At 53.5% G+C, this 22,035-nt stretch overlaps 47 non-coding genes across 47 annotated transcripts; 24 read left to right on the forward strand and 23 right to left on the reverse strand.

Moving 5' to 3' along the window:
* The first annotated feature begins 200 nt into the window (after positions 1 to 200).
* TRNAT-CGU (transfer RNA threonine (anticodon CGU)) lies at positions 201 to 273 on the forward strand. Its single transcript has one exon. It is a non-coding gene; the product is annotated as a tRNA-Thr (tRNA).
* Positions 274 to 616: 343 nt separating this feature from the next.
* TRNAE-UUC (transfer RNA glutamic acid (anticodon UUC)) lies at positions 617 to 688 on the reverse strand. The gene has a single exon. It is a non-coding gene; the product is annotated as a tRNA-Glu (tRNA).
* A 456-nt stretch (positions 689 to 1,144) lies between these two features.
* Positions 1,145 to 1,217, forward strand: TRNAM-CAU (transfer RNA methionine (anticodon CAU)). Its single transcript has one exon. It is a non-coding gene; the product is annotated as a tRNA-Met (tRNA).
* Positions 1,218 to 1,551: 334 nt separating this feature from the next.
* TRNAE-CUC (transfer RNA glutamic acid (anticodon CUC)) lies at positions 1,552 to 1,623 on the reverse strand. The gene has a single exon. It is a non-coding gene; the product is annotated as a tRNA-Glu (tRNA).
* Positions 1,624 to 2,034: 411 nt separating this feature from the next.
* On the forward strand, positions 2,035 to 2,107 carry TRNAT-CGU (transfer RNA threonine (anticodon CGU)). The gene has a single exon. It is a non-coding gene; the product is annotated as a tRNA-Thr (tRNA).
* Positions 2,108 to 2,450: 343 nt separating this feature from the next.
* On the reverse strand, positions 2,451 to 2,522 carry TRNAE-UUC (transfer RNA glutamic acid (anticodon UUC)). The gene has a single exon. It is a non-coding gene; the product is annotated as a tRNA-Glu (tRNA).
* A 456-nt stretch (positions 2,523 to 2,978) lies between these two features.
* On the forward strand, positions 2,979 to 3,051 carry TRNAM-CAU (transfer RNA methionine (anticodon CAU)). Its single transcript has one exon. It is a non-coding gene; the product is annotated as a tRNA-Met (tRNA).
* Positions 3,052 to 3,385: 334 nt separating this feature from the next.
* On the reverse strand, positions 3,386 to 3,457 carry TRNAE-CUC (transfer RNA glutamic acid (anticodon CUC)). The gene has a single exon. It is a non-coding gene; the product is annotated as a tRNA-Glu (tRNA).
* A 411-nt stretch (positions 3,458 to 3,868) lies between these two features.
* On the forward strand, positions 3,869 to 3,941 carry TRNAT-CGU (transfer RNA threonine (anticodon CGU)). Its single transcript has one exon. It is a non-coding gene; the product is annotated as a tRNA-Thr (tRNA).
* A 343-nt stretch (positions 3,942 to 4,284) lies between these two features.
* On the reverse strand, positions 4,285 to 4,356 carry TRNAE-UUC (transfer RNA glutamic acid (anticodon UUC)). Its single transcript has one exon. It is a non-coding gene; the product is annotated as a tRNA-Glu (tRNA).
* A 456-nt stretch (positions 4,357 to 4,812) lies between these two features.
* TRNAM-CAU (transfer RNA methionine (anticodon CAU)) lies at positions 4,813 to 4,885 on the forward strand. Its single transcript has one exon. It is a non-coding gene; the product is annotated as a tRNA-Met (tRNA).
* Positions 4,886 to 5,219: 334 nt separating this feature from the next.
* Positions 5,220 to 5,291, reverse strand: TRNAE-CUC (transfer RNA glutamic acid (anticodon CUC)). The gene has a single exon. It is a non-coding gene; the product is annotated as a tRNA-Glu (tRNA).
* Positions 5,292 to 5,702: 411 nt separating this feature from the next.
* On the forward strand, positions 5,703 to 5,775 carry TRNAT-CGU (transfer RNA threonine (anticodon CGU)). Its single transcript has one exon. It is a non-coding gene; the product is annotated as a tRNA-Thr (tRNA).
* Positions 5,776 to 6,118: 343 nt separating this feature from the next.
* TRNAE-UUC (transfer RNA glutamic acid (anticodon UUC)) lies at positions 6,119 to 6,190 on the reverse strand. The gene has a single exon. It is a non-coding gene; the product is annotated as a tRNA-Glu (tRNA).
* A 456-nt stretch (positions 6,191 to 6,646) lies between these two features.
* On the forward strand, positions 6,647 to 6,719 carry TRNAM-CAU (transfer RNA methionine (anticodon CAU)). The gene has a single exon. It is a non-coding gene; the product is annotated as a tRNA-Met (tRNA).
* Positions 6,720 to 7,053: 334 nt separating this feature from the next.
* TRNAE-CUC (transfer RNA glutamic acid (anticodon CUC)) lies at positions 7,054 to 7,125 on the reverse strand. The gene has a single exon. It is a non-coding gene; the product is annotated as a tRNA-Glu (tRNA).
* A 411-nt stretch (positions 7,126 to 7,536) lies between these two features.
* TRNAT-CGU (transfer RNA threonine (anticodon CGU)) lies at positions 7,537 to 7,609 on the forward strand. Its single transcript has one exon. It is a non-coding gene; the product is annotated as a tRNA-Thr (tRNA).
* Positions 7,610 to 7,952: 343 nt separating this feature from the next.
* Positions 7,953 to 8,024, reverse strand: TRNAE-UUC (transfer RNA glutamic acid (anticodon UUC)). Its single transcript has one exon. It is a non-coding gene; the product is annotated as a tRNA-Glu (tRNA).
* A 411-nt stretch (positions 8,025 to 8,435) lies between these two features.
* TRNAT-CGU (transfer RNA threonine (anticodon CGU)) lies at positions 8,436 to 8,508 on the forward strand. The gene has a single exon. It is a non-coding gene; the product is annotated as a tRNA-Thr (tRNA).
* A 339-nt stretch (positions 8,509 to 8,847) lies between these two features.
* Positions 8,848 to 8,919, reverse strand: TRNAE-UUC (transfer RNA glutamic acid (anticodon UUC)). The gene has a single exon. It is a non-coding gene; the product is annotated as a tRNA-Glu (tRNA).
* A 456-nt stretch (positions 8,920 to 9,375) lies between these two features.
* TRNAM-CAU (transfer RNA methionine (anticodon CAU)) lies at positions 9,376 to 9,448 on the forward strand. Its single transcript has one exon. It is a non-coding gene; the product is annotated as a tRNA-Met (tRNA).
* A 334-nt stretch (positions 9,449 to 9,782) lies between these two features.
* TRNAE-CUC (transfer RNA glutamic acid (anticodon CUC)) lies at positions 9,783 to 9,854 on the reverse strand. The gene has a single exon. It is a non-coding gene; the product is annotated as a tRNA-Glu (tRNA).
* A 411-nt stretch (positions 9,855 to 10,265) lies between these two features.
* Positions 10,266 to 10,338, forward strand: TRNAT-CGU (transfer RNA threonine (anticodon CGU)). Its single transcript has one exon. It is a non-coding gene; the product is annotated as a tRNA-Thr (tRNA).
* A 343-nt stretch (positions 10,339 to 10,681) lies between these two features.
* On the reverse strand, positions 10,682 to 10,753 carry TRNAE-UUC (transfer RNA glutamic acid (anticodon UUC)). Its single transcript has one exon. It is a non-coding gene; the product is annotated as a tRNA-Glu (tRNA).
* Positions 10,754 to 11,209: 456 nt separating this feature from the next.
* Positions 11,210 to 11,282, forward strand: TRNAM-CAU (transfer RNA methionine (anticodon CAU)). Its single transcript has one exon. It is a non-coding gene; the product is annotated as a tRNA-Met (tRNA).
* A 334-nt stretch (positions 11,283 to 11,616) lies between these two features.
* Positions 11,617 to 11,688, reverse strand: TRNAE-CUC (transfer RNA glutamic acid (anticodon CUC)). Its single transcript has one exon. It is a non-coding gene; the product is annotated as a tRNA-Glu (tRNA).
* Positions 11,689 to 12,099: 411 nt separating this feature from the next.
* On the forward strand, positions 12,100 to 12,172 carry TRNAT-CGU (transfer RNA threonine (anticodon CGU)). The gene has a single exon. It is a non-coding gene; the product is annotated as a tRNA-Thr (tRNA).
* A 343-nt stretch (positions 12,173 to 12,515) lies between these two features.
* TRNAE-UUC (transfer RNA glutamic acid (anticodon UUC)) lies at positions 12,516 to 12,587 on the reverse strand. The gene has a single exon. It is a non-coding gene; the product is annotated as a tRNA-Glu (tRNA).
* A 456-nt stretch (positions 12,588 to 13,043) lies between these two features.
* On the forward strand, positions 13,044 to 13,116 carry TRNAM-CAU (transfer RNA methionine (anticodon CAU)). The gene has a single exon. It is a non-coding gene; the product is annotated as a tRNA-Met (tRNA).
* Positions 13,117 to 13,450: 334 nt separating this feature from the next.
* Positions 13,451 to 13,522, reverse strand: TRNAE-CUC (transfer RNA glutamic acid (anticodon CUC)). The gene has a single exon. It is a non-coding gene; the product is annotated as a tRNA-Glu (tRNA).
* A 411-nt stretch (positions 13,523 to 13,933) lies between these two features.
* Positions 13,934 to 14,006, forward strand: TRNAT-CGU (transfer RNA threonine (anticodon CGU)). Its single transcript has one exon. It is a non-coding gene; the product is annotated as a tRNA-Thr (tRNA).
* A 343-nt stretch (positions 14,007 to 14,349) lies between these two features.
* On the reverse strand, positions 14,350 to 14,421 carry TRNAE-UUC (transfer RNA glutamic acid (anticodon UUC)). Its single transcript has one exon. It is a non-coding gene; the product is annotated as a tRNA-Glu (tRNA).
* Positions 14,422 to 14,877: 456 nt separating this feature from the next.
* Positions 14,878 to 14,950, forward strand: TRNAM-CAU (transfer RNA methionine (anticodon CAU)). Its single transcript has one exon. It is a non-coding gene; the product is annotated as a tRNA-Met (tRNA).
* A 334-nt stretch (positions 14,951 to 15,284) lies between these two features.
* Positions 15,285 to 15,356, reverse strand: TRNAE-CUC (transfer RNA glutamic acid (anticodon CUC)). The gene has a single exon. It is a non-coding gene; the product is annotated as a tRNA-Glu (tRNA).
* A 411-nt stretch (positions 15,357 to 15,767) lies between these two features.
* TRNAT-CGU (transfer RNA threonine (anticodon CGU)) lies at positions 15,768 to 15,840 on the forward strand. Its single transcript has one exon. It is a non-coding gene; the product is annotated as a tRNA-Thr (tRNA).
* Positions 15,841 to 16,183: 343 nt separating this feature from the next.
* Positions 16,184 to 16,255, reverse strand: TRNAE-UUC (transfer RNA glutamic acid (anticodon UUC)). Its single transcript has one exon. It is a non-coding gene; the product is annotated as a tRNA-Glu (tRNA).
* A 456-nt stretch (positions 16,256 to 16,711) lies between these two features.
* Positions 16,712 to 16,784, forward strand: TRNAM-CAU (transfer RNA methionine (anticodon CAU)). Its single transcript has one exon. It is a non-coding gene; the product is annotated as a tRNA-Met (tRNA).
* A 334-nt stretch (positions 16,785 to 17,118) lies between these two features.
* Positions 17,119 to 17,190, reverse strand: TRNAE-CUC (transfer RNA glutamic acid (anticodon CUC)). The gene has a single exon. It is a non-coding gene; the product is annotated as a tRNA-Glu (tRNA).
* Positions 17,191 to 17,601: 411 nt separating this feature from the next.
* TRNAT-CGU (transfer RNA threonine (anticodon CGU)) lies at positions 17,602 to 17,674 on the forward strand. Its single transcript has one exon. It is a non-coding gene; the product is annotated as a tRNA-Thr (tRNA).
* Positions 17,675 to 18,017: 343 nt separating this feature from the next.
* TRNAE-UUC (transfer RNA glutamic acid (anticodon UUC)) lies at positions 18,018 to 18,089 on the reverse strand. The gene has a single exon. It is a non-coding gene; the product is annotated as a tRNA-Glu (tRNA).
* Positions 18,090 to 18,545: 456 nt separating this feature from the next.
* On the forward strand, positions 18,546 to 18,618 carry TRNAM-CAU (transfer RNA methionine (anticodon CAU)). The gene has a single exon. It is a non-coding gene; the product is annotated as a tRNA-Met (tRNA).
* A 334-nt stretch (positions 18,619 to 18,952) lies between these two features.
* Positions 18,953 to 19,024, reverse strand: TRNAE-CUC (transfer RNA glutamic acid (anticodon CUC)). Its single transcript has one exon. It is a non-coding gene; the product is annotated as a tRNA-Glu (tRNA).
* A 411-nt stretch (positions 19,025 to 19,435) lies between these two features.
* Positions 19,436 to 19,508, forward strand: TRNAT-CGU (transfer RNA threonine (anticodon CGU)). The gene has a single exon. It is a non-coding gene; the product is annotated as a tRNA-Thr (tRNA).
* Positions 19,509 to 19,851: 343 nt separating this feature from the next.
* On the reverse strand, positions 19,852 to 19,923 carry TRNAE-UUC (transfer RNA glutamic acid (anticodon UUC)). Its single transcript has one exon. It is a non-coding gene; the product is annotated as a tRNA-Glu (tRNA).
* Positions 19,924 to 20,379: 456 nt separating this feature from the next.
* On the forward strand, positions 20,380 to 20,452 carry TRNAM-CAU (transfer RNA methionine (anticodon CAU)). Its single transcript has one exon. It is a non-coding gene; the product is annotated as a tRNA-Met (tRNA).
* Positions 20,453 to 20,786: 334 nt separating this feature from the next.
* Positions 20,787 to 20,858, reverse strand: TRNAE-UUC (transfer RNA glutamic acid (anticodon UUC)). The gene has a single exon. It is a non-coding gene; the product is annotated as a tRNA-Glu (tRNA).
* Positions 20,859 to 21,269: 411 nt separating this feature from the next.
* TRNAT-CGU (transfer RNA threonine (anticodon CGU)) lies at positions 21,270 to 21,342 on the forward strand. The gene has a single exon. It is a non-coding gene; the product is annotated as a tRNA-Thr (tRNA).
* The last annotated feature ends 693 nt before the right edge of the window (positions 21,343 to 22,035 follow it).

Here is a 22,035-nt window from a genome sequence, read left to right on the forward strand (position 1 = left end):
GCAAAAGAGCTCCCTGGAGCGACCAGGGAGCTCATTCCTCCAAAGAGCTCATTTCCATCTTGACAAAAACAGCCATATCTCGGCAAGGGAGGCACCCAGTCACAAGGGGGATGCACTGTTTGATTCAGGTGACCATAAACTATCTTTCAGCGGGGGTGGAGTCAATGCCCTGGGTTCTGCTGACAGGTTCACCTCCGGTCGCCTCGTTAGCGCAGTAGGTAGCGTGTCAGTCTCGTAATCTGAAGGTCGTGAGTTCAATCCTGACACGGGGCAAAATTGTCGCAAGCTTTTTCTATCCCTCTTGCCCCGAAAGCCACAGTCCGTCGCCACTGCGGACCCAAACGTTAACGATGAAACGGTAAGGGGAGCCAAGCTGACAGAGGGGATACAGGAGGTCTTTGAGTCCCTTCCCTGGACACCTTGGAGTTAGAAGGGAGAGATGGGAACTTTGGGAACGTTTTGATCTATGAAGCCAAACTGGGGTGTTGTGCCGAAGGAAGGAAGAGCTAAAAGCGGTCTTGGGCGTTTGTGGCCGCCCGCCGACAGCATCTCCGACCCAAATGCTTTAACGCCGCAATGCGGTTTCAGGATTGGTGCAAGTTTAGAAAAAAGCTCATTCCCATACCGGGAGTCGAACCCGGGCCGCCTGGGTGAAAACCAGGAATCCTAACCGCTAGACCATATGGGAACTGTGGTGTGAGGCTGAGCTAGTTATCGAAAAAGTTTCCTGGCTTTGAGTACTCTACTTTTACGTCACGCTTAGAGGGAGCCTGTCACCAGAACCCGGCATATCAACCCAGCCCCGCCGACAGATAGGTTAGGGTCGCCTGAGTCAAACAGCGTTTTCTCCTGCTGAAGGGGTGCCTCCGTTGCCCAGATATGGCTGTTTTTGTCTTATACGCAAAAGAGCTCCCTGGAGCGACCAGGGCGGTGCCGTTGCTCCAAAGTGTTGAGCGGCAACGCCCTCATTCCGCCAAAGAGCTCATTTCCATATTGAGAAAAACAGCCATATCTCGGCAAGAGAGGCACCCAGTCACAACGGGGAAACGCCGTTTGATTCAGGTGACCCTCAGTTGACCCTAACCTATCTTTCAGCGGCGCCGAGTCGATGCTCTGGGTTCTGCTGACAGTCTCGCTTCCGGTTGCCTCGTTAGCGCAATAGGTAGCGCGTCAGTCTCATAATCTGAAGGTCGTGAGTTCGATCCTCACACGCGGCACTTTTGTCACGAGATTTTTCTCTCCCTCTTGCCCCGATAACCACAGTCCTTCGCCACTGCGGACCCAAACGTTACCGATGAAACACTAAGGGGAGCCAAGCTGACAGAGGGGATACAGGGGGTCTTTGAGACCCTTCCCTGGACACCTTGGAGTTGGAAGGGAGAGATGAGAACGTTTTGAGCTATGAAGCCATACTGGGGTCTTGTGCCGAAGGAAGGAAGGGCTAAAAGCGGTCTTTGGCGTTTGCGGCCGCCCGCCGACAGCAGGTCCGACCCAAAGACTTTAACGCTGCAACGCGGTTTCTGGATTGGTGTAAGTCTAGAAAAAGGCTCATTCCCATACCGGGAGTCGAACCCGGGCCGCCTGGGTGAGAACCAGGAATCCTAACCGCTAGACCATATGGGAACCATGGGGTGGGGCTGAGCTAGTAATCGAAAAAGTTTTCTGGCTTTGAGTACTCTACTTTTACGTCACGCTCAGAGCGAGCCTGTCACCAGATCCCGGCATATCAACCCAGCCCCGCCGACAGATAGGTTAAGGTCGCCTGAATCAAACAGCGTTTTTCCCTGCTGAAGAGGTGCCTCCGTTGCCCAGATATGGCTGTTTTTGTCGATACACAAAAGAGCTCCCTGGAGCGACCAGGGAGCTCATTCCTCCAAAGAGCTCATTTCCATCTTGACAAAAACAGCCATATCTCGGCAAGGGAGGCACCCAGTCACAAGGGGGATGCACTGTTTGATTCAGGTGACCATAACCTATCTTTCAGCGGTGGTGGAGTCAATGCCCTGGGTTCTGCTGACAGGTTCACCTCCGGTCGCCTCGTTAGCGCAGTAGGTAGCGTGTCAGTCTCGTAATCTGAAGGTCGTGAGTTCAATCCTGACACGGGGCAAAATTGTCGCAAGCTTTTTTTATCCCTCTTGCCCCGAAAGCCACAGTCCGTCGCCACTGCGGACCCAAACGTTAACGATGAAACGGTAAGGGGAGCCAAGCTGACAGAGGGGATACAGGAGGTCTTTGAGTCCCTTCCCTGGACACCTTGGAGTTAGAAGGGAGAGATGGGAACTTTGGGAACGTTTTGATCTATGAAGCCAAACTGGGGTGTTGTGCCGAAGGAAGGAAGAGCTAAAAGCGGTCTTGGGCGTTTGTGGCCGCCCGCCGACAGCATCTCCGACCCAAGTGCTTTAACGCCGCAATGTGGTTTCAGGATTGGTGCAAGTTTAGAAAAAAGCTCATTCCCATACCGGGAGTCGAACCCAGGCCGCCTGGGTGAAAACCAGGAATCCTAACCGCTAGACCACATGGGAACTGTGGTGTGAGGCTGAGCTAGTTATCGAAAAAGTTTCCTGGCTTTGAGTACTCTACTTTTACGTCACGCTTAGAGGGAGCCTGTCACCATAACCCGGCATATCAACCCAGCCCTGCCGACAGATAGGTTAGGGTCGCCTGAGTCAAACGGCGTTTTCTCCTGCTGAAGGGGTGCCTCCGTTGCCCAGATATGGCTGTTTTTGTCTTATACGCAAAAGAGCTCCCTGGAGCGACCAGGGCGGTGCTGTTGCTCCAAAGTGTTGAGCGGCAACGCCCTCATTCCGCCAAAGAGCTCATTTCCATATTGAGAAAAACAGCCATATCTCGGCAAGAGAGGCACCCAGTCACAACGGAGAAACGCCGTTTGATTCAGGTGACCCTCAGTTGACCCTAACCTATCTTTCAGCGGCGCCGAGTCGATGCTCTGGGTTCTGCTGACAGACTCGCTTCCGGTTGCCTCGTTAGCGCAGTAGGTAGCGCGTCAGTCTCATAATCTGAAGGTCGTGAGTTCGATCCTCACACGGGGCACTTTTGTCACGAGATTTTTCTCTCCCTCTTGCCCCGATAACCACAGTCCTTCGCCACTGCGGACCCAAACGTTACCGATGAAACACTAAGGGGAGCCAAGCTGACAGAGGGGATACAGGGGGTCTTTGAGTCCCTTCCCTGGACACCTTGGAGTTGGAAGGGAAAGATGAGAACGTTTTGAGCTATGAAGCCATACTGGGGTCTTGTGCCGAAGGAAGGAAGGGCTAAAAGCGGTCTTTGGCGTTTGCGGCCGCCCGCCGACAGCAGGTCCGACCCAAAGACTTTAACGCTGCAACGCGGTTTCTGGATTGGTGTAAGTCTAGAAAAAGGCTCATTCCCATACCGGGAGTCGAACCCGGGCCGCCTGGGTGAGAACCAGGAATCCTAACCGCTAGACCATATGGGAACCATGGTGTGGGGCTGAGCTAGTAATCGAAAAAGTTTTCTGGCTTTGAGTACTCTACTTTTACGTCACGCTCAGAGCGAGCCTGTCACCAGATCCCGGCATATCAACCCAGCCCCGCCGACAGATAGGTTAAGGTCGCCTGAATCAAACAGCGTTTTTCCCTGCTGAAGAGGTGCCTCCGTTGCCCAGATATGGCTGTTTTTGTCGATACGCAAAAGAGCTCCCTGGAGCGACCAGGGAGCTCATTCCTCCAAAGAGCTCATTTCCATCTTGACAAAAACAGCCATATCTCGGCAAGGGAGGCACCCAGTCACAAGGGGGATGCACTGTTTGATTCAGGTGACCATAAACTATCTTTCAGCGGGGGTGGAGTCAATGCCCTGGGTTCTGCTGACAGGTTCACCTCCGGTCGCCTCGTTAGCGCAGTAGGTAGCGTGTCAGTCTCGTAATCTGAAGGTCGTGAGTTCAATCCTGACACGGGGCAAAATTGTCGCAAGCTTTTTCTATCCCTCTTGCCCCGAAAGCCACAGTCCGTCGCCACTGCGGACCCAAACGTTAACGATGAAACGGTAAGGGGAGCCAAGCTGACAGAGGGGATACAGGAGGTCTTTGAGTCCCTTCCCTGGACACCTTGGAGTTAGAAGGGAGAGATGGGAACTTTGGGAACGTTTTGATCTATGAAGCCAAACTGGGGTGTTGTGCCGAAGGAAGGAAGAGCTAAAAGCGGTCTTGGGCGTTTGTGGCCGCCCGCCGACAGCATCTCCGACCCAAATGCTTTAACGCCGCAATGCGGTTTCAGGATTGGTGCAAGTTTAGAAAAAAGCTCATTCCCATACCGGGAGTCGAACCCGGGCCGCCTGGGTGAAAACCAGGAATCCTAACCGCTAGACCATATGGGAACTGTGGTGTGAGGCTGAGCTAGTTATCGAAAAAGTTTCCTGGCTTTGAGTACTCTACTTTTACGTCACGCTTAGAGGGAGCCTGTCACCAGAACCCGGCATATCAACCCAGCCCCGCCGACAGATAGGTTAGGGTCGCCTGAGTCAAACAGCGTTTTCTCCTGCTGAAGGGGTGCCTCCGTTGCCCAGATATGGCTGTTTTTGTCTTATACGCAAAAGAGCTCCCTGGAGCGACCAGGGCGGTGCCGTTGCTCCAAAGTGTTGAGCGGCAACGCCCTCATTCCGCCAAAGAGCTCATTTCCATATTGAGAAAAACAGCCATATCTCGGCAAGAGAGGCACCCAGTCACAACGGGGAAACGCCGTTTGATTCAGGTGACCCTCAGTTGACCCTAACCTATCTTTCAGCGGCGCCGAGTCGATGCTCTGGGTTCTGCTGACAGTCTCGCTTCCGGTTGCCTCGTTAGCGCAGTAGGTAGCGCGTCAGTCTCATAATCTGAAGGTCGTGAGTTCGATCCTCACACGCGGCACTTTTGTCACGAGATTTTTCTCTCCCTCTTGCCCCGATAACCACAGTCCTTCGCCACTGCGGACCCAAACGTTACCGATGAAACACTAAGGGGAGCCAAGCTGACAGAGGGGATACAGGGGGTCTTTGAGTCCCTTCCCTGGACACCTTGGAGTTGGAAGGGAGAGATGAGAACGTTTTGAGCTATGAAGCCATACTGGGGTCTTGTGCCGAAGGAAGGAAGGGCTAAAAGCGGTCTTTGGCGTTTGCGGCCGCCCGCCGACAGCAGGTCCGACCCAAAGACTTTAACGCTGCAACGCGGTTTCTGGATTGGTGTAAGTCTAGAAAAAGGCTCATTCCCATACCGGGAGTCGAACCCGGGCCGCCTGGGTGAGAACCAGGAATCCTAACCGCTAGACCATATGGGAACCATGGTGTGGGGCTGAGCTAGTAATCGAAAAAGTTTTCTGGCTTTGAGTACTCTACTTTTACGTCACGCTCAGAGCGAGCCTGTCACCAGATCCCGGCATATCAACCCAGCCCCGCCGACAGATAGGTTAAGGTCGCCTGAATCAAACAGCGTTTTTCCCTGCTGAAGAGGTGCCTCCGTTGCCCAGATATGGCTGTTTTTGTCGATACGCAAAAGAGCTCCCTGGAGCGACCAGGGAGCTCATTCCTCCAAAGAGCTCATTTCCATCTTGACAAAAACAGCCATATCTCGGCAAGGGAGGCACCCAGTCACAAGGGGGATGCACTGTTTGATTCAGGTGACCATAACCTATCTTTCAGCGGTGGTGGAGTCAATGCCCTGGGTTCTGCTGACAGGTTCACCTCCGGTTGCCTCGTTAGCGCAGTAGGTAGCGTGTCAGTCTCGTAATCTGAAGGTCGTGAGTTCAATCCTGACACGGGGCAAAATTGTCGCAAGCTTTTTCTATCCCTCTTGCCCCGAAAGCCACAGTCCGTCGCCACTGCGGACCCAAACGTTAACGATGAAACGGTAAGGGGAGCCAAGCTGACAGAGGGGATACAGGAGGTCTTTGAGTCCCTTCCCTGGACACCTTGGAGTTAGAAGGGAGAGATGGGAACTTTGGGAACGTTTTGATCTATGAAGCCAAACTGGGGTGTTGTGCCGAAGGAAGGAAGAGCTAAAAGCGGTCTTGGCCGTTTGTGGCCGCCCGCCGACAGCATCTCCGACCCAAATGCTTTAACGCCGCAATGCAGTTTCAGGATTGGTGCAAGTTTAGAAAAAAGCTCATTCCCATACCAGGAGTCGAACCCGGGCCGCCTGGGTGAAAACCAGGAATCCTAACCGCTAGACCATATGGGAACTGTGGTGTGAGGCTGAGCTAGTTATCGAAAAAGTTTCCTGGCTTTGAGTACTCTACTTTTACGTCACGCTTAGAGGGAGCCTGTCACCAGAACCCGGCATATCAACCCAGCCCCGCCGACAGATAGGTTAGGGTCGCCTGAGTCAAACAGCGTTTTCTCCTGCTGAAGGGGTGCCTCCGTTGCCCAGATATGGCTGTTTTTGTCTTATACGCAAAAGAGCTCCCTGGAGCGACCAGGGCGGTGCCGTTGCTCCAAAGTGTTGAGCGGCAACGCCCTCATTCCGCCAAAGAGCTCATTTCCATATTGAGAAAAACAGCCATATCTCGGCAAGAGAGGCACCCAGTCACAACGGGGAAACGCCGTTTGATTCAGGTGACCCTCAGTTGACCCTAACCTATCTTTCAGCGGCGCCGAGTCGATGCTCTGGGTTCTGCTGACAGACTCGCTTCCGGTTGCCTCGTTAGCGCAGTAGGTAGCGCGTCAGTCTCATAATCTGAAGGTCGTGCGTTCGATCCTCACACGGGGCACTTTTGTCACGAGATTTTTCTCTCCCTCTTGCCCCGATAACCACAGTCCTTCGCCACTGCGGACCCAAACGTTACCGATGAAACACTAAGGGGAGCCAAGCTGACAGAGGGGATACAGGGGGTCTTTGAGTCCCTTCCCTGGACACCTTGGAGTTGGAAGGGAAAGATGAGAACGTTTTGAGCTATGAAGCCATACTGGGGTCTTGTGCCGAAGGAAGGAAGGGCTAAAAGCGGTCTTTGGCGTTTGCGGCCGCCCGCCGACAGCAGGTCCGACCCAAAGACTTTAACGCTGCAACGCGGTTTCTGGATTGGTGTAAGTCTAGAAAAAGGCTCATTCCCATACCGGGAGTCGAACCCGGGCCGCCTGGGTGAGAACCAGGAATCCTAACCGCTAGACCATATGGGAACCATGGTGTGGGGCTGAGCTAGTAATCGAAAAAGTTTTCTGGCTTTGAGTACTCTACTTTTACGTCACGCTCAGAGCGAGCCTGTCACCAGATCCCGGCATATCAACCCAGCCCCGCCGACAGATAGGTTAAGGTCGCCTGAATCAAACAGCGTTTTTCCCTGCTGAAGAGGTGCCTCCGTTGCCCAGATATGGCTGTTTTTGTCGATACACAAAAGAGCTCCCTGGAGCGACCAGGGAGCTCATTCCTCCAAAGAGCTCATTTCCATCTTGACAAAAACAGCCATATCTCGGCAAGGGAGGCACCCAGTCACAAGGGGGATGCACTGTTTGATTCAGGTGACCATAACCTATCTTTCAGCGGTGGTGGAGTCAATGCCCTGGGTTCTGCTGACAGGTTCACCTCCGGTCGCCTCGTTAGCGCAGTAGGTAGCGTGTCAGTCTCGTAATCTGAAGGTCGGGAGTTCAATCCTGACACGGGGCAAAATTGTCGCAAGCTTTTTCTATCCCTCTTGCCCCGAAAGCCACAGTCCGTCGCCACTGCGGACCCAAACGTTAACGATGAAACGGTAAGGGGAGCCAAGCTGACAGAGGGGATACAGGAGGTCTTTGAGTCCCTTCCCTGGACACCTTGGAGTTAGAAGGGAGAGATGGGAACTTTGGGAACGTTTTGATCTATGAAGCCAAACTGGGGTGTTGTGCCGAAGGAAGGAAGAGCTAAAAGCGGTCTTGGGCGTTTGTGGCCGCCCGCCGACAGCATCTCCGACCCAAGTGCTTTAACGCCGCAATGCGGTTTCAGGATTGGTGCAAGTTTAGAAAAAAGCTCATTCCCATACCGGGAGTCGAACCCAGGCCGCCTGGGTGAAAACCAGGAATCCTAACCGCTAGACCATATGGGAACTGTGGTGTGGGGCTGAGCTAGTAATCGAAAAAGTTTTCTGGCTTTGAGTACTCTACTTTTACGTCACGCTCAGAGTGAGCCTGTCACCAGATCCCGGCATATCAACCCAGCCCCGCCGACAGATAGGTTAAGGTCGCCTGAATCAAACAGCGTTTTTCCCTGCTGAAGAGGTGCCTCCGTTGCCCAGATATGGCTGTTTTTGTCGATACGCAAAAGAGCTCCCTGGAGCGACCAGGGAGCTCATTCCTCCAAAGAGCTCATTTCCATCTTGACAAAAACAGCCATATCTCGGCAAGGGAGGCACCCAGTCACAAGGGGGATGCACTGTTTGATTCAGGTGACCATAACCTATCTTTCAGCGGTGGTGGAGTCAATGCCCTGGGTTCTGCTGACAGGTCCACCTCCGGTCGCCTCGTTAGCGCAGTAGGTAGCGTGTCAGTCTCGTAATCTGAAGGTCGTGAGTTCAATCCTGACACGGGGCAAAATTGTCGCAAGCTTTTTCTATCCCTCTTGCCCCGAAAGCCACAGTCCGTCGCCACTGCGGACCCAAACGTTAACGATGAAACGGTAAGGGGAGCCAAGCTGACAGAGGGGATACAGGAGGTCTTTGAGTCCCTTCCCTGGACACCTTGGAGTTAGAAGGGAGAGATGGGAACTTTGGGAACGTTTTGATCTATGAAGCCAAACTGGGGTGTTGTGCCGAAGGAAGAGCTAAAAGCGGTCTTGGGCGTTTGTGGCCGCCCGCCGACAGCATCTCCGACCCAAATGCTTTAACGCCGCAATGCGGTTTCAGGATTGGTGCAAGTTTAGAAAAAAGCTCATTCCCATACCGGGAGTCGAACCCGGGCCGCCTGGGTGAAAACCAGGAATCCTAACCGCTAGACCATATGGGAACTGTGGTGTGAGGCTGAGCTAGTTATCGAAAAAGTTTCCTGGCTTTGAGTACTCTACTTTTACGTCACGCTTAGAGGGAGCCTGTCACCAGAACCCGGCATATCAACCCAGCCCCGCCGACAGATAGGTTAGGGTCGCCTGAGTCAAACAGCGTTTTCTCCTGCTGAAGGGGTGCCTCCGTTGCCCAGATATGGCTGTTTTTGTCTTATACGCAAAAGAGCTCCCTGGAGCGACCAGGGCGGTGCCGTTGCTCCAAAGTGTTGAGCGGCAACGCCCTCATTCCGCCAAAGAGCTCATTTCCATATTGAGAAAAACAGCCATATCTCGGCAAGAGAGGCACCCAGTCACAACGGGGAAACGCCGTTTGATTCAGGTGACCCTCAGTTGACCCTAACCTATCTTTCAGCGGCGCCGAGTCGATGCTCTGGGTTCTGCTGACAGTCTCGCTTCCGGTTGCCTCGTTAGCGCAGTAGGTAGCGCGTCAGTCTCATAATCTGAAGGTCGTGAGTTCGATCCTCACACGCGGCACTTTTGTCACGAGATTTTTCTCTCCCTCTTGCCCCGATAACCACAGTCCTTCGCCACTGCGGACCCAAACGTTACCGATGAAACACTAAGGGGAGCCAAGCTGACAGAGGGGATACAGGGGGTCTTTGAGTCCCTTCCCTGGACACCTTGGAGTTGGAAGGGAGAGATGAGAACGTTTTGAGCTATGAAGCCATACTGGGGTCTTGTGCCGAAGGAAGGAAGGGCTAAAAGCGGTCTTTGGCGTTTGCGGCCGCCCGCCGACAGCAGGTCCGACCCAAAGACTTTAACGCTGCAACGCGGTTTCTGGATTGGTGTAAGTCTAGAAAAAGGCTCATTCCCATACCGGGAGTCGAACCCGGGCCGCCTGGGTGAGAACCAGGAATCCTAACCGCTAGACCATATGGGAACCATGGGGTGGGGCTGAGCTAGTAATCGAAAAAGTTTTCTGGCTTTGAGTACTCTACTTTTACGTCACGCTCAGAGCGAGCCTGTCACCAGATCCCGGCATATCAACCCAGCCCCGCCGACAGATAGGTTAAGGTCGCCTGAATCAAACAGCGTTTTTCCCTGCTGAAGAGGTGCCTCCGTTGCCCAGATATGGCTGTTTTTGTCGATACGCAAAAGAGCTCCCTGGAGCGACCAGGGAGCTCATTCCTCCAAAGAGCTCATTTCCATCTTGACAAAAACAGCCATATCTCGGCAAGGGAGGCACCCAGTCACAAGGGGGATGCACTGTTTGATTCAGGTGACCATAAACTATCTTTCAGCGGGGGTGGAGTCAATGCCCTGGGTTCTGCTGACAGGTTCACCTCCGGTCGCCTCGTTAGCGCAGTAGGTAGCGTGTCAGTCTCGTAATCTGAAGGTCGTGAGTTCAATCCTGACACGGGGCAAAATTGTCGCAAGCTTTTTCTATCCCTCTTGCCCCGAAAGCCACAGTCCGTCGCCACTGCGGACCCAAACGTTAACGATGAAACGGTAAGGGGAGCCAAGCTGACAGAGGGGATACAGGAGGTCTTTGAGTCCCTTCCCTGGACACCTTGGAGTTAGAAGGGAGAGATGGGAACTTTGGGAACGTTTTGATCTATGAAGCCAAACTGGGGTGTTGTGCCGAAGGAAGGAAGAGCTAAAAGCGGTCTTGGGCGTTTGTGGCCGCCCGCCGACAGCATCTCCGACCCAAATGCTTTAACGCCGCAATGCGGTTTCAGGATTGGTGCAAGTTTAGAAAAAAGCTCATTCCCATACCGGGAGTCGAACCCGGGCCGCCTGGGTGAAAACCAGGAATCCTAACCGCTAGACCATATGGGAACTGTGGTGTGAGGCTGAGCTAGTTATCGAAAAAGTTTCCTGGCTTTGAGTACTCTACTTTTACGTCACGCTTAGAGGGAGCCTGTCACCAGAACCCGGCATATCAACCCAGCCCCGCCGACAGATAGGTTAGGGTCGCCTGAGTCAAACAGCGTTTTCTCCTGCTGAAGGGGTGCCTCCGTTGCCCAGATATGGCTGTTTTTGTCTTATACGCAAAAGAGCTCCCTGGAGCGACCAGGGCGGTGCCGTTGCTCCAAAGTGTTGAGCGGCAACGCCCTCATTCCGCCAAAGAGCTCATTTCCATATTGAGAAAAACAGCCATATCTCGGCAAGAGAGGCACCCAGTCACAACGGGGAAACGCCGTTTGATTCAGGTGACCCTCAGTTGACCCTAACCTATCTTTCAGCGGCGCCGAGTCGATGCTCTGGGTTCTGCTGACAGAGTCGCTTCCGGTTTCCTCGTTAGCGCAGTAGGTAGCGCGTCAGTCTCATAATCTGAAGGTCGTGAGTTCGATCCTCACACGGGGCACTTTTGTCACGAGATTTTTCTCTCCCTCTTGCCCCGATAACCACAGTCCTTCGCCACTGCGGACCCAAACGTTACCGATGAAACACTAAGGGGAGCCAAGCTGACAGAGGGGATACAGGGGGTCTTTGAGTCCCTTCCCTGGACACCTTGGAGTTGGAAGGGAGAGATGAGAACGTTTTGAGCTATTAAGCCATACTGGGGTCTTGTGCCGAAGGAAGGAAGGGCTAAAAGCGGTCTTTGGCGTTTGCGGCCGCCCGCTGACAGCAGGTCCGACCCAAAGACTTTAACGCTGCAACGCGGTTTCTGGATTGGTGTAAGTCTAGAAAAAGGCTCATTCCCATACCGGGAGTCGAACCCGGGCCGCCTGGGTGAGAACCAGGAATCCTAACCGCTAGACCATATGGGAACCATGGGGTGGGGCTGAGCTAGTAATCGAAAAAGTTTTCTGGCTTTGAGTACTCTACTTTTACGTCACGCTCAGAGCGAGCCTGTCACCAGATCCCGGCATATCAACCCAGCCCCGCCGACAGATAGGTTAAGGTCGCCTGAATCAAACAGCGTTTTTCCCTGCTGAAGAGGTGCCTCCGTTGCCCAGATATGGCTGTTTTTGTCGATACGCAAAAGAGCTCCCTGGAGCGACCAGGGAGCTCATTCCTCCAAAGAGCTCATTTCCATCTTGACAAAAACAGCCATATCTCGGCAAGGGAGGCACCCAGTCACAAGGGGGATGCACTGTTTGATTCAGGTGACCATAACCTATCTTTCAGCGGTGGTGGAGTCAATGCCCTGGGTTCTGCTGCCAGGTTCACCTCCGGTCGCCTCGTTAGCGCAGTAGGTAGCGTGTCAGTCTCGTAATCTGAAGGTCGTGAGTTCAATCCTGACACGGGGCAAAATTGTCGCAAGCTTTTTCTATCCCTCTTGCCCCGAAAGCCACAGTCCGTCGCCACTGCGGACCCAAACGTTAACGATGAAACGGTAAGGGGAGCCAAGCTGACAGAGGGGATACAGGAGGTCTTTGAGTCCCTTCCCTGGACACCTTGGAGTTAGAAGGGAGAGATGGGAACTTTGGGAACGTTTTGATCTATGAAGCCAAACTGGGGTGTTGTGCCGAAGGAAGGAAGAGCTAAAAGCGGTCTTGGGCGTTTGTGGCCGCCCGCCGACAGCATCTCCGACCCAAGTGCTTTAACGCCGCAATGCGGTTTCAGGATTGGTGCAAGTTTAGAAAAAAGCTCATTCCCAAACCGGGAGTCGAACCCAGGCCGCCTGGGTGAAAACCAGGAATCCTAACCGCTAGACCATATGGGAACTGTGGTGTGAGGCTGAGCTAGTTATCGAAAAAGTTTCCTGGCTTTGAGTACTCTACTTTTACGTCACGCTTAGAGGGAGCCTGTCACCATAACCCGGCATATCAACCCAGCCCCGCCGACAGATAGGTTAGGGTCGCCTGAGTCAAACAGCGTTTTCTCCTGCTGAAGGGGTGCCTCCGTTGCCCAGATATGGCTGTTTTTGTCTTATACGCAAAAGAGCTCCCAGGAGCGACCAGGGCGGTGCTGTTGCTCCAAAGTGTTGAGCGGCAACGCCCTCATTCCGCCAAAGAGCTCATTTCCATATTGAGAAAAACAGCCATATCTCGGCAAGAGAGGCACCCAGTCACAACGGGGAAACGCCGTTTGATTCAGGTGACCCTCAGTTGACCCTAACCTATCTTTCAGCGGCGCCGAGTCGATGCTCTGGGTTCTGCTGACAGAGTCGCTTCCGGTTTCCTCGTTAGCGCAGTAGGTAGCGCGTCAGTCTCATAATCTGAAGGTCGTGAGTTCGATCCTCACACGGGGCACTTTTGTCACGAGATTTTTCTCTCCCTCTTGCCCCGATAACCACAGTCCTTCGCCACTGCGGACCCAAACGTTACCGATGAAACACTAAGGGGAGCCAAGCTGACAGAGGGGATACAGGGGGTCTTTGAGTCCCTTCCCTGGACACCTTGGAGTTGGAAGGGAAAGATGAGAACGTTTTGAGCTATGAAGCCATACTGGGGTCTTGTGCCGAAGGAAGGAAGGGCTAAAAGCGGTCTTTGGCGTTTGCGGCCGCCCGCCGACAGCAGGTCCGACCCAAAGACTTTAACGCTGCAACGCGGTTTCTGGATTGGTGTAAGTCTAGAAAAAGGCTCATTCCCATACCGGGAGTCGAACCCGGGCCGCCTGGGTGAGAACCAGGAATCCTAACCGCTAGACCATATGGAAACCATGGTGTGGGGCAGAGCTAGTAATCGAAAAAGTTTTCTGGCTTTGAGTACTCTACTTTTACGTCACGCTCAGAGCGAGCCTGTCACCAGATCCCGGCATATCAACCCAGCCCCGCCGACAGATAGGTTAAGGTCGCCTGAATCAAACAGCGTTTTTCCCTGCTGAAGAGGTGCCTCCGTTGCCCAGATATGGCTGTTTTTGTCGATACGCAAAAGAGCTCCCTGGAGCGACCAGGGAGCTCATTCCTCCAAAGAGCTCATTTCCATCTTGACAAAAACAGCCATATCTCGGCAAGGGAGGCACCCAGTCACAAGGGGGATGCACTGTTTGATTCAGGTGACCATAAACTATCTTTCAGCGGGGGTGGAGTCAATGCCCTGGGTTCTGCTGGCAGGTTCACCTCCGGTCGCCTCGTTAGCGCAGTAGGTAGCGTGTCAGTCTCGTAATCTGAAGGTCGTGAGTTCAATCCTGACACGGGGCAAAATTGTCGCAAGCTTTTTCTATCCCTCTTGCCCCGAAAGCCACAGTCCGTCGCCACTGCGGACCCAAACGTTAACGATGAAACGGTAAGGGGAGCCAAGCTGACAGAGGGGATACAGGAGGTCTTTGAGTCCCTTCCCTGGACACCTTGGAGTTAGAAGGGAGAGATGGGAACTTTGGGAACGTTTTGATCTATGAAGCCAAACTGGGGTGTTGTGCCGAAGGAAGGAAGAGCTAAAAGCGGTCTTGGGCGTTTGTGGCCGCCCGCCGACAGCATCTCCGACCCAAATGCTTTAACGCCGCAATGCGGTTTCAGGATTGGTGCAAGTTTAGAAAAAAGCTCATTCCCATACCGGGAGTCGAACCCGGGCCGCCTGGGTGAAAACTAGGAATCCTAACCGCTAGACCATATGGGAACTGTGGTGTGAGGCTGAGCTAGTTATCGAAAAAGTTTCCTGGCTTTGAGTACTCTACTTTTACGTCACGCTTAGAGGGAGCCTGTCACCAGAACCCGGCATATCAACCCAGCCCCGCCGACAGATAGGTTAGGGTCGCCTGAGTCAAACAGCGTTTTCTCCTGCTGAAGGGGTGCCTCCGTTGCCCAGATATGGCTGTTTTTGTCTTATACGCAAAAGAGCTCCCTGGAGCGACCAGGGCGGTGCCGTTGCTCCAAAGTGTTGAGCGGCAACGCCCTCATTCCGCCAAAGAGCTCATTTCCATATTGAGAAAAACAGCCATATCTCGGCAAGAGAGGCACCCAGTCACAACGGGGAAACGCCGTTTGATTCAGGTGACCCTCAGTTGACCCTAACCTATCTTTCAGCGGCGCCGAGTCGATGCTCTGGGTTCTGCTGACAGTCTCGCTTCCGGTTGCCTCGTTAGCGCAGTAGGTAGCGCGTCAGTCTCATAATCTGAAGGTCGTGAGTTCGATCCTCACACGCGGCACTTTTGTCACGAGATTTTTCTCTCCCTCTTGCCCCGATAACCACAGTCCTTCGCCACTGCGGACCCAAACGTTACCGATGAAACACTAAGGGGAGCCAAGCTGACAGAGGGGATACAGGGGGTCTTTGAGTCCCTTCCCTGGACACCTTGGAGTTGGAAGGGAGAGATGAGAACGTTTTGAGCTATGAAGCCATACTGGGGTCTTGTGCCGAAGGAAGGAAGGGCTAAAAGCGGTCTTTGGCGTTTGCGGCCGCCCGCCGACAGCAGGTCCGACCCAAAGACTTTAACGCTGCAACGCGGTTTCTGGATTGGTGTAAGTCTAGAAAAAGGCTCATTCCCATACCGGGAGTCGAACCCGGGCCGCCTGGGTGAGAACCAGGAATCCTAACCGCTAGACCATATGGGAACCATGGTGTGGGGCTGAGCTAGTAATCGAAAAAGTTTTCTGGCTTTGAGTACTCTACTTTTACGTCACGCTCAGAGCGAGCCTGTCACCAGATCCCGGCATATCAACCCAGCCCCGCCGACAGATAGGTTAAGGTCGCCTGAATCAAACAGCGTTTTTCCCTGCTGAAGAGGTGCCTCCGTTGCCCAGATATGGCTGTTTTTGTCGATACGCAAAAGAGCTCCCTGGAGCGACCAGGGAGCTCATTCCTCCAAAGAGCTCATTTCCATCTTGACAAAAACAGCCATATCTCGGCAAGGGAGGCACCCAGTCACAAGGGGGATGCACTGTTTGATTCAGGTGACCATAAACTATCTTTCAGCGGGGGTGGAGTCAATGCCCTGGGTTCTGCTGACAGGTTCACCTCCGGTCGCCTCGTTAGCGCAGTAGGTAGCGTGTCAGTCTCGTAATCTGAAGGTCGTGAGTTCAATCCTGACACGGGGCAAAATTGTCGCAAGCTTTTTCTATCCCTCTTGCCCCGAAAGCCACAGTCCGTCGCCACTGCGGACCCAAACGTTAACGATGAAACGGTAAGGGGAGCCAAGCTGACAGAGGGGATACAGGAGGTCTTTGAGTCCCTTCCCTGGACACCTTGGAGTTAGAAGGGAGAGATGGGAACTTTGGGAACGTTTTGATCTATGAAGCCAAACTGGGGTGTTGTGCCGAAGGAAGGAAGAGCTAAAAGCGGTCTTGGGCGTTTGTGGCCGCCCGCCGACAGCATCTCCGACCCAAATGCTTTAACGCCGCAATGCGGTTTCAGGATTGGTGCAAGTTTAGAAAAAAGCTCATTCCCATACCGGGAGTCGAACCCGGGCCGCCTGGGTGAAAACCAGGAATCCTAACCGCTAGACCATATGGGAACTGTGGTGCGAGGCTGAGCTAGTTATCGAAAAAGTTTCCTGGCTTTGAGTACTCTACTTTTACGTCACGCTTAGAGGGAGCCTGTCACCAGAACCCGGCATATCAACCCAGCCCCGCCGACAGATAGGTTAGGGTCGCCTGAGTCAAACAGCGTTTTCTCCTGCTGAAGGGGTGCCTCCGTTGCCCAGATATGGCTGTTTTTGTCTTATACGCAAAAGAGCTCCCTGGAGCGACCAGGGCGGTGCCGTTGCTCCAAAGTGTTGAGCGGCAACGCCCTCATTCCGCCAAAGAGCTCATTTCCATATTGAGAAAAACAGCCATATCTCGGCAAGAGAGGCACCCAGTCACAACGGGGAAACGCCGTTTGATTCAGGTGACCCTCAGTTGACCCTAACCTATCTTTCAGCGGCGCCGAGTCGATGCTCTGGGTTCTGCTGACAGTCTCGCTTCCGGTTGCCACGTTAGCGCAGTAGGTAGCGCGTCAGTCTCATAATCTGAAGGTCGTGAGTTCGATCCTCAAACGCGGCACTTTTGTCACGAGATTTTTCTCTCCCTCTTGCCCCGATAACCACAGTCCTTCGCCACTGCGGACCCAAACGTTACCGATGAAACACTAAGGGGAGCCAAGCTGACAGAGGGGATACAGGGGGTCTTTGAGTCCCTTCCCTGGACACCTTGGAGTTGGAAGGGAGAGATGAGAACGTTTTGAGCTATGAAGCCATACTGGGGTCTTGTGCCGAAGGAAGGAAGGGCTAAAAGCGGTCTTTGGCGTTTGTGGCCGCCCGCCGACAGCAGGTCCGACCCAAAGACTTTAACGCTGCAAGGCGGTTTCTGGATTGGTGTAAGTCTAGAAAAAGGCTCATTCCCATACCGGGAGTCGAACCCGGGCCGCCTGGGTGAGAACCAGGAATCCTAACCGCTAGACCATATGGGAACCATGGTGTGGGGCTGAGCTAGTAATCGAAAAAGTTTTCTGGCTTTGAGTACTCTACTTTTACGTCACGCTCAGAGCGAGCCTGTCACCAGATCCCGGCATATCAACCCAGCCCCGCCGACAGATAGGTTAAGGTCGCCTGAATCAAACAGCGTTTTTCCCTGCTGAAGAGGTGCCTCCGTTGCCCAGATATGGCTGTTTTTGTCGATACGCAAAAGAGCTCCCTGGAGCGACCAGGGAGCTCATTCCTCCAAAGAGCTCATTTCCATCTTGACAAAAACAGCCATATCTCGGCAAGGGAGGCACCCAGTCACAAGGGGGATGCACTGTTTGATTCAGGTGACCATAACCTATCTTTCAGCGGTGGTGGAGTCAATGCCCTGGGTTCTGCTGACAGGTTCACCTCCGGTCGCCTCGTTAGCGCAGTAGGTAGCGTGTCAGTCTCGTAATCTGAAGGTCGTGAGTTCAATCCTGACACGGGGCAAAATTGTCGCAAGCTTTTTCTATCCCTCTTGCCCCGAAAGCCACAGTCCGTCGCCACTGCGGACCCAAACGTTAACGATGAAACGGTAAGGGGAGCCAAGCTGACAGAGGGGATACAGGAGGTCTTTGAGTCCCTTCCCTGGACACCTTGGAGTTAGAAGGGAGAGATGGGAACTTTGGGAACGTTTTGATCTATGAAGCCAAACTGGGGTGTTGTGCCGAAGGAAGGAAGAGCTAAAAGCGGTCTTGGGCGTTTGTGGCCGCCCGCCGACAGCATCTCCGACCCAAGTGCTTTAACGCCGCAATGCGGTTTCAGGATTGGTGCAAGTTTAGAAAAAAGCTCATTCCCAAACCGGGAGTCGAACCCAGGCCGCCTGGGTGAAAACCAGGAATCCTAACCGCTAGACCATATGGGAACTGTGGTGTGAGGCTGAGCTAGTTATCGAAAAAGTTTCCTGGCTTTGAGTACTCTACTTTTACGTCACGCTTAGAGGGAGCCTGTCACCATAACCCGGCATATCAACCCAGCCCCGCCGACAGATAGGTTAGGGTCGCCTGAGTCAAACAGCGTTTTCTCCTGCTGAAGGGGTGCCTCCGTTGCCCAGATATGGCTGTTTTTGTCTTATACGCAAAAGAGCTCCCAGGAGCGACCAGGGCGGTGCTGTTGCTCCAAAGTGTTGAGCGGCAACGCCCTCATTCCGCCAAAGAGCTCATTTCCATATTGAGAAAAACAGCCATATCTCGGCAAGAGAGGCACCCAGTCACAACGGGGAAACGCCGTTTGATTCAGGTGACCCTCAGTTGACCCTAACCTATCTTTCAGCGGCGCCGAGTCGATGCTCTGGGTTCTGCTGACAGAGTCGCTTCCGGTTTCCTTGTTAGCGCAGTAGGTAGCGCGTCAGTCTCATAATCTGAAGGTCGTGAGTTCGATCCTCACACGGGGCACTTTTGTCACGAGATTTTTCTCTCCCTCTTGCCCCGATAACCACAGTCCTTCGCCACTGCGGACCCAAACGTTACCGATGAAACACTAAGGGGAGCCAAGCTGACAGAGGGGATACAGGGGGTCTTTGAGTCCCTTCCCTGGACACCTTGGAGTTGGAAGGGAAAGATGAGAACGTTTTGAGCTATGAAGCCATACTGGGGTCTTGTGCCGAAGGAAGGAAGGGCTAAAAGCGGTCTTTGGCGTTTGCGGCCGCCCGCCGACAGCAGGTCCGACCCAAAGACTTTAACGCTGCAACGCGGTTTCTGGATTGGTGTAAGTCTAGAAAAAGGCTCATTCCCATACCGGGAGTCGAACCCGGGCCGCCTGGGTGAGAACCAGGAATCCTAACCGCTAGACCATATGGGAACCATGGTGTGGGGCAGAGCTAGTAATCGAAAAAGTTTTCTGGCTTTGAGTACTCTACTTTTACGTCACGCTCAGAGCGAGCCTGTCACCAGATCCCGGCATATCAACCCAGCCCCGCCGACAGATAGGTTAAGGTCGCCTGAATCAAACAGCGTTTTTCCCTGCTGAAGAGGTGCCTCCGTTGCCCAGATATGGCTGTTTTTGTCGATACGCAAAAGAGCTCCCTGGAGCGACCAGGGAGCTCATTCCTCCAAAGAGCTCATTTCCATCTTGACAAAAACAGCCATATCTCGGCAAGGGAGGCACCCAGTCACAAGGGGGATGCACTGTTTGATTCAGGTGACCATAAACTATCTTTCAGCGGGGGTGGAGTCAATGCCCTGGGTTCTGCTGACAGGTTCACCTCCGGTCGCCTCGTTAGCGCAGTAGGTAGCGTGTCAGTCTCGTAATCTGAAGGTCGTGAGTTCAATCCTGACACGGGGCAAAATTGTCGCAAGCTTTTTCTATCCCTCTTGCCCCGAAAGCCACAGTCCGTCGCCACTGCGGACCCAAACGTTAACGATGAAACGGTAAGGGGAGCCAAGCTGACAGAGGGGATACAGGAGGTCTTTGAGTCCCTTCCCTGGACACCTTGGAGTTAGAAGGGAGAGATGGGAACTTTGGGAACGTTTTGATCTATGAAGCCAAACTGGGGTGTTGTGCCGAAGGAAGGAAGAGCTAAAAGCGGTCTTGGGCGTTTGTGGCCGCCCGCCGACAGCATCTCCGACCCAAATGCTTTAACGCCGCAATGCGGTTTCAGGATTGGTGCAAGTTTAGAAAAAAGCTCATTCCCATACCGGGAGTCGAACCCGGGCCGCCTGGGTGAAAACCAGGAATCCTAACCGCTAGACCATATGGGAACTGTGGTGTGAGGCTGAGCTAGTTATCGAAAAAGTTTCCTGGCTTTGAGTACTCTACTTTTACGTCACGCTTAGAGGGAGCCTGTCACCAGAACCCGGCATATCAACCCAGCCCCGCCGACAGATAGGTTAGGGTCGCCTGAGTCAAACAGCGTTTTCTCCTGCTGAAGGGGTGCCTCCGTTGCCCAGATATGGCTGTTTTTGTCTTATACGCAAAAGAGCTCCCTGGAGCGACCAGGGCGGTGCCGTTGCTCCAAAGTGTTGAGCGGCAACGCCCTCATTCCCCCAAAGAGCTCATTTCCATATTGAGAAAAACAGCCATATCTCGGCAAGAGAGGCACCCAGTCACAACGGGGAAACGCCGTTTGATTCAGGTGACCCTCAGTTGACCCTAACCTATCTTTCAGCGGCGCCGAGTCGATGCTCTGGGTTCTGCTGACAGTCTCGCTTCCGGTTGCCACGTTAGCGCAGTAGGTAGCGCGTCAGTCTCATAATCTGAAGGTCGTGAGTTCGATCCTCACACGCGGCACTTTTGTCACGAGATTTTTCTCTCCCTCTTGCCCCGATAACCACAGTCCTTCGCCACTGCGGACCCAAACGTTACCGATGAAACACTAAGGGGAGCCAAGCTGACAGAGGGGATACAGGGGGTCTTTGAGTCCCTTCCCTGGACACCTTGGAGTTGGAAGGGAGAGATGAGAACGTTTTGAGCTATGAAGCCATACTGGGGTCTTGTGCCGAAGGAAGGAAGGGCTAAAAGCGGTCTTTGGCGTTTGCGGCCGCCCGCCGACAGCAGGTCCGACCCAAAGACTTTAACGCTGCAACGCGGTTTCTGGATTGGTGTAAGTCTAGAAAAAGGCTCATTCCCATACCGGGAGTCGAACCCGGGCCGCCTGGGTGAAAACCAGGAATCCTAACCGCTAGACCATATGGGAACCATGGGGTGGGGCTGAGCTAGTAATCGAAAAAGTTTTCTGGCTTTGAGTACTCTACTTTTACGTCACGCTCAGAGCGAGCCTGTCACCAGATCCCGGCATATCAACCCAGCCCCGCCGACAGATAGGTTAAGGTCGCCTGAATCAAACAGCGTTTTTCCCTGCTGAAGAGGTGCCTCCGTTGCCCAGATATGGCTGTTTTTGTCGATACGCAAAAGAGCTCCCTGGAGCGACCAGGGAGCTCATTCCTCCAAAGAGCTCATTTCCATCTTGACAAAAACAGCCATATCTCGGCAAGGGAGGCACCCAGTCACAAGGGGGATGCACTGTTTGATTCAGGTGACCATAACCTATCTTTCAGCGGTGGTGGAGTCAATGCCCTGGGTTCTGCTGACAGGTTCACCTCCGGTCGCCTCGTTAGCGCAGTAGGTAGCGTGTCAGTCTCGTAATCTGAAGGTCGTGAGTTCAATCCTGACACGGGGCAAAATTGTCGCAAGCTTTTTCTATCCCTCTTGCCCCGAAAGCCACAGTCCGTCGCCACTGCGGACCCAAACGTTAACGATGAAACGGTAAGGGGAGCCAAGCTGACAGAGGGGATACAGGAGGTCTTTGAGTCCCTTCCCTGGACACCTTGGAGTTAGAAGGGAGAGATGGGAACTTTGGGAACGTTTTGATCTATGAAGCCAAACTGGGGTGTTGTGCCGAAGGAAGGAAGAGCTAAAAGCGGTCTTGGGCGTTTGTGGCCGCCCGCCGACAGCATCTCCGACCCAAGTGCTTTAACGCCGCAATGCGGTTTCAGGATTGGTGCAAGTTTAGAAAAAAGCTCATTCCCAAACGGGAGTCGAACCCAGGCCACCTGGGTGAAAACCAGGAATCCTAACCGCTAGACCATATGGGAACTGTGGTGTGAGGCTGAGCTAGTTATCGAAAAAGTTTCCTGGCTTTGAGTACTCTACTTTTACGTCACGCTTAGAGGGAGCCTGTCACCATAACCCGGCATATCAACCCAGCCCCGCCGACAGATAGGTTAGGGTCGCCTGAGTCAAACAGCGTTTTCTCCTGCTGAAGGGGTGCCTCCGTTGCCCAGATATGGCTGTTTTTGTCTTATACGCAAAAGAGCTCCCTGGAGCGACCAGGGCGGTGCTGTTGCTCCAAAGTGTTGAGCGGCAACGCCCTC

Source organism: Leptodactylus fuscus, chromosome 5, assembly GCF_031893055.1.
Source record: "Leptodactylus fuscus isolate aLepFus1 chromosome 5, aLepFus1.hap2, whole genome shotgun sequence".
Lineage (NCBI taxonomy): Eukaryota > Metazoa > Chordata > Amphibia > Anura > Leptodactylidae > Leptodactylus > Leptodactylus fuscus.